The following is a 10,848-nucleotide window of genomic DNA, read 5'->3' on the forward strand; positions in this document are numbered from 1 at the left end:
GAGAGGTTGTCTGAGGAAGGAAAAGCGGGAGAGAAAAAAAGTAGGGAAAAAATCCCACCCAAGCTTAGGAATCAGGAGCAGAAATAGGAGCCTTGCTCCCTTTAAGCTCGGCTAATCTGAGTCAAAACCCACATGAATCAAGTTAAGATGAGCTCAAAGTGCTGTTCCTGCCCGCTTGGACACACGCACACAAATTTCCCAACATTTTGGTTGCTCCTGCTTTGTTGGGAATCACATTTGTTGCCTTCCCACTCCCAAGGAGGGCTGGGATTGTTTGGATTTTCCAATAATTGGGCTTTCACCCCCCTGAGTGTTTTCAAAGCATTATCTGATAATCCTCGAGGGAGATGGGAAAAGTCGGGATCGTTATCCCTGTTTTAGAAAGCAGGGAGAAGCCAGGATAGGGGTGATCCCTGCCTTACCCAAGGCCACACAACATGGAGAGGGCAGGATGGGATTAATCCTAAGAATCTGCTGGATCCTAGCCCAGGATCGGGGCTCCATCCACTGCCCCGAGCTTCCCTTGGGATGGGAATGCAGGGAAAGATGGGACAGAGGGAGGGAGGCTGGGATGAGCAGGGATTCTGCACCACGATGAGTCGCTCCAAGGAATTTTTTGCACCAAAAGGATGCGCCGGGAAGGTCAGCAGTGTCACCCCTACCCTGTCCCTCAGGATGCTGACATTGGGATGGAGGGAAGGAGTTTTCCCAAGGTCCTTTCTGCCCGAGCTCCTTCGGACAAACCCAAGCTGAATTCCAAGAGGGAATGAGCAGCAGGTCCGTGCTAACGGAGCTCTCGGGACAGAGATGGATGAGGGAGCGCTGACCCCGGCGGCCCCGCTGGCAGGGGAGCAGGGACAAACAGCTGGGAGCTGCAATTCCCTCCCCCGGAACAGCTGGATCTGAGGGAGGACATCTGGATGCAGTCTGGGTGGTTTGGGAGGAACAACAACCACGGAGCGAGCCGGGATCCTCGGGATGTGGAACGCGAGCCGCCCGGATCCGCCACAGGGATGGGGCCACAGGGCAGGGATGGGGATGGATTGGGCCTCCCACAGAGCAGAGGTGGGAGGAAGAGCCCTGTTAGGGGGTCACGCACTCCGAACCCTCCTCAGCGTCCAGGGATTGCCTGTGAACCACCAAAATTCCATAAATCCAACAGCGCGCACAGAGACTCCTCATCCTACCAGGGCCAAAGAGCCGAACAGGTAGAGGGAAAGTAGGAAATCTCTCCAAACTTTTCCCACAGCTGCCAGTCCTGGCTTAGCAAAGCTGCTGGAAGCTTCCGAAGCTCCAAGAGGGACTTTTCCCCCACAGCTGTGCCTGGCGCCTCATGGGTGAGGCAAAAGCACCTGAGGACCCCAATTCCAGGAGTTTTCCAGCCCCTCTCTGGCTTCCAGCAGCAGGTGAAGCTCCACACAAGGGTGTGAGCACCTTCCCAGCCTCTCCAGCCCAGCTTTCGGGAAGCTCACAGCCACTTCTGCCAAGCTTTCCCTGCTCCAGAACTGCTTCCTGATTTCCCGGAGCAAGACCCAAAGGCAGCACTCCTCAAAAATCCCTGTAAGAGCTGGAAAATCCCATAAGCGCGGATGCTTCATCAAAGCCTTGGAAGGGTGAGAAATCCGTGTAGGAAAGCGCGTTCTGGAGCTGAGGGTTGCTTCTTACCAAGACCATAGGAAATTCCCTTGGGATGTCCTTTTCCACACGAGCAGGAATGTTGGTTAAGGATTAATTCCAGCTCTGTTTCCTCCAAAATTTTCCTGTCTGGAGCAGTATTTGCATGGAATTGTTGTGTTTGCCCTGGGAGAAACCGAGCATTCCCTGCTGGAGGCACCTGCTCTCAGTCCCAGGTGACATCATGTGGATGACAAACCTTATTCCAGCCAGATTCCAAACCCAGGAACAGTTGGACATAGGAGTGTCATACCAGCTCCACCACCCTTTCCAAACTGGCACCAGAGCCCACCAGGAGCTCAGGGCAGGAATTTATTGACTCCAGACGAAGTAAAGCTGGGCTGGCCAGGAGTCAGGACCGGTGGCCACCACACCAAGCAGCTCCCAAGAGCTGGAATTCCTTCTCCTAACTTTGGCTGGAAGTTCATCCCAGTTCACAGCCGTTGTGTTTTCCCTTTGTTCTGCTTCCCTGCACACGAGCCCGTGGCCTAGAGGGAGAAATGCTGCTTGAATATGCAGGAAACCTGGCCCAGATTCCCGTTCTTTTGCTCCTCCAACTCCTTTAAAAGGAAAAGGAGCGGGGTTTTCCAGCCACACGGGTGTCACATCCAGGGATCTCGTTGGGAACTCGCTCTCCAAGCCTCATTCCCTTTTGTCTCCCGATCCAGGAGTGGAGCCGGGGGTGCTGCCAGACCGTGGAATGCAGCGCTCGCCCCTTGAAAAGTCTTTCAGGAATTCCAACTTCGCACAGGCGTTTGGAGCCAGCCCAGCTGCCAATTCCACATGAGACAATCCGGAGATAAAGGGATGTTTGTGATCCTGCAGGTGCTGGAAAAGGGAGGAACCGTTCAGGTGAGGAGGTGATTGAATTTACCTGCTCGGGGTGATTGAACCGCAGGGTTCACCCACAGCCATCCAAACTTCTTGCGGTGCCACTTCTGCCCTGCTCAACACTGCAATTACCTTGATTCCCTTCCCTTTCCCAGTGTTCCCATCTTTGGGAAGCCTGGAGAGTTTTGCCAGGAGTAACCCATCACTAATAGGAGAGGAAAATGGTCCTGCAGCTGGGGATTTGAGCTCCTTGTCACTGTCAGGGGGAGGAAATAGCCTAAAAAAATAATGAAAAAAGGGTTTGGCTTGAGAAATCCCACAGCAGATGCCTGGGATGCTCCTGGATCCTTCCAAGGGAAGGAGTGACTCTCCCTGGTGACCCTCCTGGCCCTGGAGCACTCGGAGGAGAACTTCAAGCAGGTAGAACTCACCTGGCATGGGGATTTCATGGCAAACCCATCTCCAGGGCCAAAAGTTGGCTGTGTGTGGGGAATCTTTCTGAAGTGGGATTTGCTGGCAGGGAAAGGCTCAGCCCCGAACTGCTGGAGCCCTCGGGCTTCGCTTAACCCCTGCCTACCCCCCCCCAGTCTGAGCCCACGCTAAGCCCGGCTTTGATATGACCCCGCAGCCCCCAACAGCTCAGGGGGCATCAAATAAACCCCTGAGCCCCAGGGGCTCAGCCCCGCACCCCTCTGCCGGAGCCCATGGAGAACGTGGAGCACAGGGAGCCCATGGAGAACATGGAGCACAGGGAGCACAGGGAGCCCATGGAGAACATGGAGCACAGGGAGCACAGGGAGCACAGGGAGAACATGGAGCATGTGGAGCCCATGGAGAACATGGAGCACAGGGAGCACAGGGAGAACATGGAGCATCTGGAATCCATGGAGCCCATGGAGTCCATGGAGCATGTGGAAGACATGAAGCACATGGAGCATATGCAGAACATGGAGAATATGGAGCATGTGGAGCACATGGAGCCCATGGAGCCCATGGAGAACACGGAACACATGGAGCACATGGAAAACACAGAGTCTGTGTGCTCATTCAGGATCCTCCATCTGGCTGAGCAAGGCTTGCCAAGAGGGACGTGGTGGGACAGGGAATTTCCCAACATCCCAAGAAGCATCTGCCATGGACAGATGTTGGGCCTGAGCATTGCCTTGCCCTCAGTGTGCATCCTGCAAGGTCGACTCCGTGCTGCTGGCTCTGGTTTTGTGGGATAGTTGCAGGTTTTGGGATCAGACATCACCCTGCCCTTTCCAAGCATCCTGAAAGGTCCATTCCCTGCTGCAGGTGCCCAGTTGGAGGAGCTTTGCAGGAACCAAGTGCAGTAGGAGCAGATGGACACAGCGAATCCAGTTCAAAGAATTTGTGGAACCGTGACCTCAGTTAACCACCTGTGGCCTCCTCCGAGCTGGCACCTCCTGATGGTGCAAATTTCCCGCAACTGGATGGGCAAGAGATGGGAAAAACCATGAGAGAACCATAGAACCCTGGAATGGGTTGGGTTGGAAGGAAATGTTAAAGGTCATCGAGTTTCAATCTCCCACCATGGCCAAGGACACCTTCCACTGTCCCAGGCTGCTCCAAGCCCCATCCAACCTGGCCTTGGACATTTCCAGGGATGGGGAAGCCACAGCTTCTCTGGGAATCTGTGCCAGGGCCTCCCCACCCTCTGAGTAAAGACCTCAGGTCACTCCTCCTGTGAGGGGACACTGATCCAACCATGGCCACACTCTGGAGGGTGGCACTGACCCCCCGGCCAGGCCATGGAGCCTGTAAGGCTTGGGTCTCCTTGTCCTAATCCACGCTGGATCAGCTGATTTCATTTCTAATTTCCTCACACATGTGCTCCAGCACAGCTGTGGAACATGAGCCGAGTCTGCAGAGGAAATCCTGAGATTTACACAGGCCCCAGTGGATTATAAAAACCTGGAAACCGGACAGATAACACTCATGGAACAGACTCCGAACATGCTGAGGAGAACAAAACCTCACAATAGATTAAAACCTGCTGTTCCCTGCTAAATGTAAAAGTGTCCTGTCCAACACTTTGAACTACTGTGGTGAAACTCTGTAGGTAGCTGTCGTTTCAAAGGTGCAATATTCAGGAGGATTGTTTTCCTTTTTTTTTCATGGATTTGCAAATGTTGCAATAAAAGAGTCCTTAAAAGGCCTTGACCTGGAGGGCTGCGAGCCTTTAGCCTGGAGAGGTTCAGCCCTAAACCCTGCGCAACTTCCAGAGCTTCTGAGAACTTCCAAAATCCGAGCTGGCTGCTGATGTTACAGCCCAAGGTGGTGGGAGGAAGAAGTAAACAGTTCCTGTTGGGAGATGTTGCGTTTTCCATCCCACTGGAGCCAGTTGGACACTCTGTGGGTTTCTGACAGGGGACAGGGCTGTCTTCCCAGCTTCCCACTGCCTGTGGAAAAGCAGATGGGGGGGGGGGGGGAATTATCCCAGAGAAAAGGAGGCTCAGGGGGGACCTTCTGGCTCTGCATAACTCCCTGACAGGAGGGGGCAGGGTCAGGCTCTGCTCCCAGGGAACAGGGACAGGACAAGAGGAAAAAGCCCCAAGCTGCACCAAGGGAAGTTCAGGCTGGACATCAGGAAGAATTTCTCCATGGAAAGGGCGGTCAGGCATTGGAACTGCCCAGGGAGGCTTGGAGTGCCCATCCCTGGAGGTGTCCAAGGAATGTCTGGACGTGGCACTCGGTGCTCTGGGCTGGGGGCAAGGTGAGGATTGGGCACAGCTTGGACTCAAGGATCCTGGAGACTTTTTTCCAACCTCAGTGATTCCATGATCCTATGATTTTGAATCAATTCAGCCAATGATCTCAGGGATGCCACTGTCCTGAAGAGACATTTTCCGATTCCCCATCTCAGCAGGATGGATATTTTCCACCCGTTTTCCAGCTGGCTGCTGGCTCAGAGCTGCCATTTCTGTGCTCCTGCAGGTCTCCAGCTGCATCAGTGGGATCAAAACCAGGCCCAAGGTCAGACTGAGTTTTCCTGAGCTGTCAAATGGGATTGATTGCTTCTCCCAGGATCAATGACTTCACAATCTGGGCTGCCAAGCTGTGCTGGGTCACGTCCATCCAGGGCCAGAACCTCTTGTTTTGTGGCCTCTTCTTCCCCCAGGAATTGTGGGAATCTCGCTTCCATTTTATCTTGAGCATCAAAAGAATTTCGAGGAGGGGTCAGATGAAAGTTTGGGGGGTTTCCTCCCTCATTTCTGTGAAGAACAAACCAGGATGGTTTGGGGTTTGTGAAAGCAAAATCAGCTTGAGCTGGATCTCAGATCTGTTTTATCTCAGTCCCCAATCTTTCATTTAAATTTGGGGTTTCCAAACCAAAACCCAGGGAAGACTTTGTGAAAAAGCCAACCTGAACTACAACCTCCTCCACACATTCCAGGCGGTTGCTGAGAGGAATTCTCCTCCAGGTTCATCTGAATCAAACTGTGACAAGAAGAAACCTCGGCTGTCACCCACCTCCCCTCCAAAAGAGCAAATCCCACCCCGAGAGGGGCAGAAGGAAGAACAGGGAAAAGCAGACAAGACCTGGCTTGGTGTCTGTGCCACCAAAATGCTCCAAGCTGGAGATGTTCCAACGCAAAGCACCAACTGCAGGCATCTCCTGACCTTTAGCAGGGTTTGAGACACTCAAAATGTTGTGATATCCTAGGGCAAGACAGAGGAAACGCTGCTGAGATTTCCCTGGAATGCCGGAGCTGTTGGAGCAGCCAAGAGAACGGAGGGGTTGGAGTTTGGGCTCTTCACAGGTTGATGGAGAAGGTTTGAAGATGCTCCATGATGGCTTTTTGAAGGGCTTTGTAACGCTGTCCTCAAAAAGGGCATCACTTCTGTCCCAGATGAGTTCAGTTTTAGGATCATTTTATTTGGGATGTGGAGGAAGCTGGGCAGTGCACAAGGCTCAGGTTTAAACGTGGCCTTCCAGCATTTGGATTTTGAGCCCTTAATATCCAGAAAGAATCAGGTCTTGGCAGATGGTCAGTGACACAAAGGAGGAACTCAGTCCCTGCAGGTCAATTTTTCCACCAGTAATGTGATCCCACATTAAAAAAAAAGTCATTTCCATCCTCTCCCCCTGAAATCTGTGTGTCTCCTCTTGGATCCAACTCTTTCCAAAAATCGCTTCCCATTTAAAAAATTGATTTCCTCAATCCTAAATCTGCAGTAAGTCCCTCATATTGTGTTTTCCGAATTATCCGTTCCGCTCCTCCCGTCAAAAATCATCCCCTGAGGGGTTCGTGACATAAACTGTGGCTTTTGACCCAGAACTGGAGCTTCCTGGGGTGTTTTTATTTGCAGTTCTCCCACTCCAGGAACTAAAAAGTAGCCAAATGAAAACCTGCCCATTTTATGCAGCCACAACATGTTCACACAAATCATCTTTTTCTTTTTTGCTCTCATTTTCAGTATTTATTTGCTGCATGTCGCTCAAATTAAATGGGAAATAGAATGAATTTATCAGAATTTGTGGCGATGCCTTCATAATTTAATTTAAGGGTTCGAAACTGTGCTGTGAATAGTCCAGAGCAGAGATCCTAGGATGGTCTAGAAATGAAATCAGGGTGAAGTTGGGCATTTAAAGAAGTCTTCAGGGCGGGATTTTGACACTCACACCATCCCTTGAGTTACTTCTTCCCAACATGCCCGGCCCTTGGACTTCTCCACCACTTGTCCATGCCCACTCTGCTCTGGGCACATTCCAGGTGACACCAGGCTGTGGATTGTCCCACGGGATCCACCTTTTTGCAGGCACAGAGCCAGAAATCCCAAATCTGCCCCACACCCCGTGCCCAGCAAAGGGGACAGTCCCCAGCCCAGGCACTGCATTTCCCCACGGATCCAAGCGGGATCAGGACGCCCCTCTGGAAAACCAAAGGCCCCAAACTGGGGATTTTATTGGAGCATAAACTTGGACAATTAAACTCTTCAGGGAGGAGATTTCTCGAGACAGTTTCGTCAAGCAGCTTTTTCCAGCTGAGCCTGGGCCCCAAAATAACGAGAGTCCGAACACAGAGACGCTGTTTGCCGGTCGGGAGCGCGATCCCGGGAATGTCAACCGGGAGCCTGGTGAGTTTTCCTCCTTAATGAGGTGTGAAAAATCAACGGAGCCCCGTGGCTCTCGCAGGGGAGCTGTGGGGAGGCTGTTCCAGGGCCAGCCCCTTCTACCCTGCCCTGCTCCAAGCCCCCACAATCACCCTTTGACAGCCACGGATCCAGCCCTGCTTCCCGTCCCTGATGGCAAAAAGGGAGAGCCTGGAAATCCCTGGAGAGCCCGACAGCACCTGGCTTCACCCTTTTCTCCATGGTTTCACTGCTGAGGGGATTCAACCACCAAAATTTGGCTGATTTTGGGTGTATTTCAGTGCCTCTCTGCAAGGTGGGTTTTGTCCTGCCAGGCTCCTGATCCAGTTGGGATGATCCTGATCCTATAAGAACTCAGGAGCCTGAGGCACTGGGTTATTCCTTATTTCTGGGTTCCCAAAGAGCTGAAATCCTAATTAAATGCCAAAATTAGGGCGCTGTGGGCTGTGCTCCCAATGGGAAGTGGCCCAGCACTTTGTGCCATCACCTCCAGGGCTGAAGCCACCAGAAAAAAAAATTTTCCTGGTGCTTATGGTAGAGAATTCCAGGTTAAAGTCAGCTGTACATTGGATTTTTTGGGGAAATTTCCAGTATATCCCACCACAGCCTCTGAGATGAACTCCTCAGGCTGTCCTGGGATACTTCCCCACCACAACCTCCGCAGCCCAGGAGAAGTCGAGGGAATTTCCACAAGGAAAAGAAGCATCCAGAAACATTTCTGGGAGCGGAGCGGGCTGGGAAGAGGGATGTGGGATCCAGGGAAGCAGTGACAGGTTGCCTCCAAGCTGCTCCTGGCACATGTTCCCGGCCGCCTGTTGCTGTCTCCGAACAGATGTGGGCAGTTTGTGGGATGATGAAGTATTGGATCTGTTTCTCCTTCAGGGATTATTCCTACCAAATAAATCTGCAGGTTTATATGTTTAGCAGCTGACGGAGATCCCTTTTCCCTCCCCTTCTCCGTTCTGTTATTCCTTGCAGCCGGAGCCAAAACAAGGCTTTTAAGGCAGGGAGAGGAGGGGGAACGATCAGGATGGGATTTGGGAAATTTTGGAGACAACACAACAACGAATGGGGGCAAAACATCCTGCCCAAAACACAGCTCATGGATCCATCTCAGCTTGTTCCAGGACGGATCCTGGACACCAGGAGCGTTGGTTTAACCACCAGGTCATAAATTCGTCTGGGAGCTTTAGAATTTGTGGCCTGGGGAAAGATCTTTCCCTCTCTCCTGGTGGTATTGGATTTATTTGTTTTCCCTTTCTCTCTTTCTTTCGGAGCTGCCTTGGGCTTGGATTTGCAGCTGTTTAAAATCCTCTGAAAATATTCCCTGATCAGCCCCGCAGTGAAAGACGGAGTGCGTGTGATGAAGGAGCCCAACCTGTTTGCAAGGGCATTCCAGGTTTTCTTTGGGAATGGCAGGTTGCTCCAGAGGCATGAGCTGAGTCATAGATGTTGATGTTTGGACGTCTCCTTTTTAGGGAGAGGGTCTGAACTTCCTTTAAAGCCCCTCCAAACCCAGCCTGGAAGGCTCGGCGCTGCTCCTGTGGCTCCTGGATGTCTGGTGCCAGAGATCCTCCTGCAGGGCTTTGCTTCCCAAATCGTCCTTCCAGCTCCTAACTCCCCTTGTTCCATAAATATCCAGTTCCAACTGCCAGCTCTGGGGGAATACAGGACGTGCAGGAAACACTTGGTCCTTAAAATGATGCAGCCACTGCTGCACCTGAAAAGCTCCAAGACTGTTTTACCTGGAATATTCCTCAAGGGATGGGGGATTCCTGGAGATTCAGCTGCTCTGGGAAAGGAGCCCAATCCAGCACTCAGTCCCTGCACATGGGAGCGAGGGAGCAGCTGCTGAAAGGTGTCCTGGAATTACAGAATATCCTGATTTGGGAGGGACTCACCAGGATCAACGAGTCCAACTCCCAGCCCTGCACATGACATCCCAAAAATCACCCCGCAGTGAAAAATCACATCCTGACATTTGGCCATGATCATCATCATCCTAATCCCAAAGGCACCATGAGGAGAGGGAAGTGGTTATGGATTCAGCTCATCCAGAGCCTCGGGAAGCCAAGGAAGCAGATCCTACTTGGATGGAGCAGGAGGGCTCACGGTGGTGTTTGAACTCCCCGCTCGTTTGACTACGGATTGAAAAGCTGGGACCTCTGCAGGAGGAAGTCAGGATTCCATGGGGAGGCTGTGAAAACCTGGGAAGGGTGACTGGGAATGAGGGTTTGGAGAGAGCTGAATGCCCTCGGTGACAAGGACACAGCTGGATTCAAGCACTGTTGGAATTGCTGATCTTAAAGGGCTTTCCCAACTTCAAGGATTCTCTGATTCCATGTTTTCCTTGGCTGCTGTGTTTGGGATGGGGATGTGGCCGTTTCCATCCATCCCCTGGGAATACAAGTCCATGTCCCTGTGGGGATGGTGGGGCAAAGGGGATCCCTGGAGCAGATCTGGGACAAATCCCTTGTCTCGTGGGTTTTTCAGCCTCACCCTTTGCTGCCTTTCCTGCCCCTCCATTATAATAATTAATGAGATAATTAAAGGAGCATGGATAAAATAACGGGATCCATGTGAAGACAGGGGAGCTGTTGGAATCCTGACTCTATCCCTGACTCCTGTGGCCAATCCAGGGAACGTGCCTCTGGAGGCATCTCCCAGACCCTGCTGAATCACCCAGCAATTTGGGAAGAAAAAAGCCAGAGTGGTTCTCATGTTACCAGGGAAAAGCCAATGGAAGTAGGACAGAGCCACTTCCATATTAAAGCTTGGGGTTAACGCATTTCACAACAGCCAAATCTTTTCCCAGCTTGTCCTTTATTTGATGGTTAAATGGGGGGGAAATGCTATGGAATCCCACAGGGACAAACCTGCTCTTGGACTCATCCCACGACAAAGCCGAGCGGGGAAAATAATCTTATTTTTACCGTGTTTTAGACCCAAAAAACACAAAACCCCCATTTTTTTTGCATTTTCCATCCCATTTTGCGTGGATGACCACGATATTACACCGCTCTGAGGGAACTTTGGCAGCTTCTCTCGCTGTTTTACAGCACAGTTGTTCTTCGAAACAAAAGGTTTGGATTAATGGTGTTTTAATGTCCAGGATATGACAGAAATGAAATGCAGGAACAGTTGGCTCGCACGCTGGGAGCCGAGTCAAGCTCAAATTTGGCCGCCAGCCCGCAGAGCTCCTCCGGGACACCCGAAAGGGGTGTG

Source organism: Coloeus monedula (genome assembly GCF_965178545.1).
Source record: "Coloeus monedula genome assembly, chromosome: 16".
NCBI classification, from domain to species: domain Eukaryota; kingdom Metazoa; phylum Chordata; class Aves; order Passeriformes; family Corvidae; genus Coloeus; species Coloeus monedula.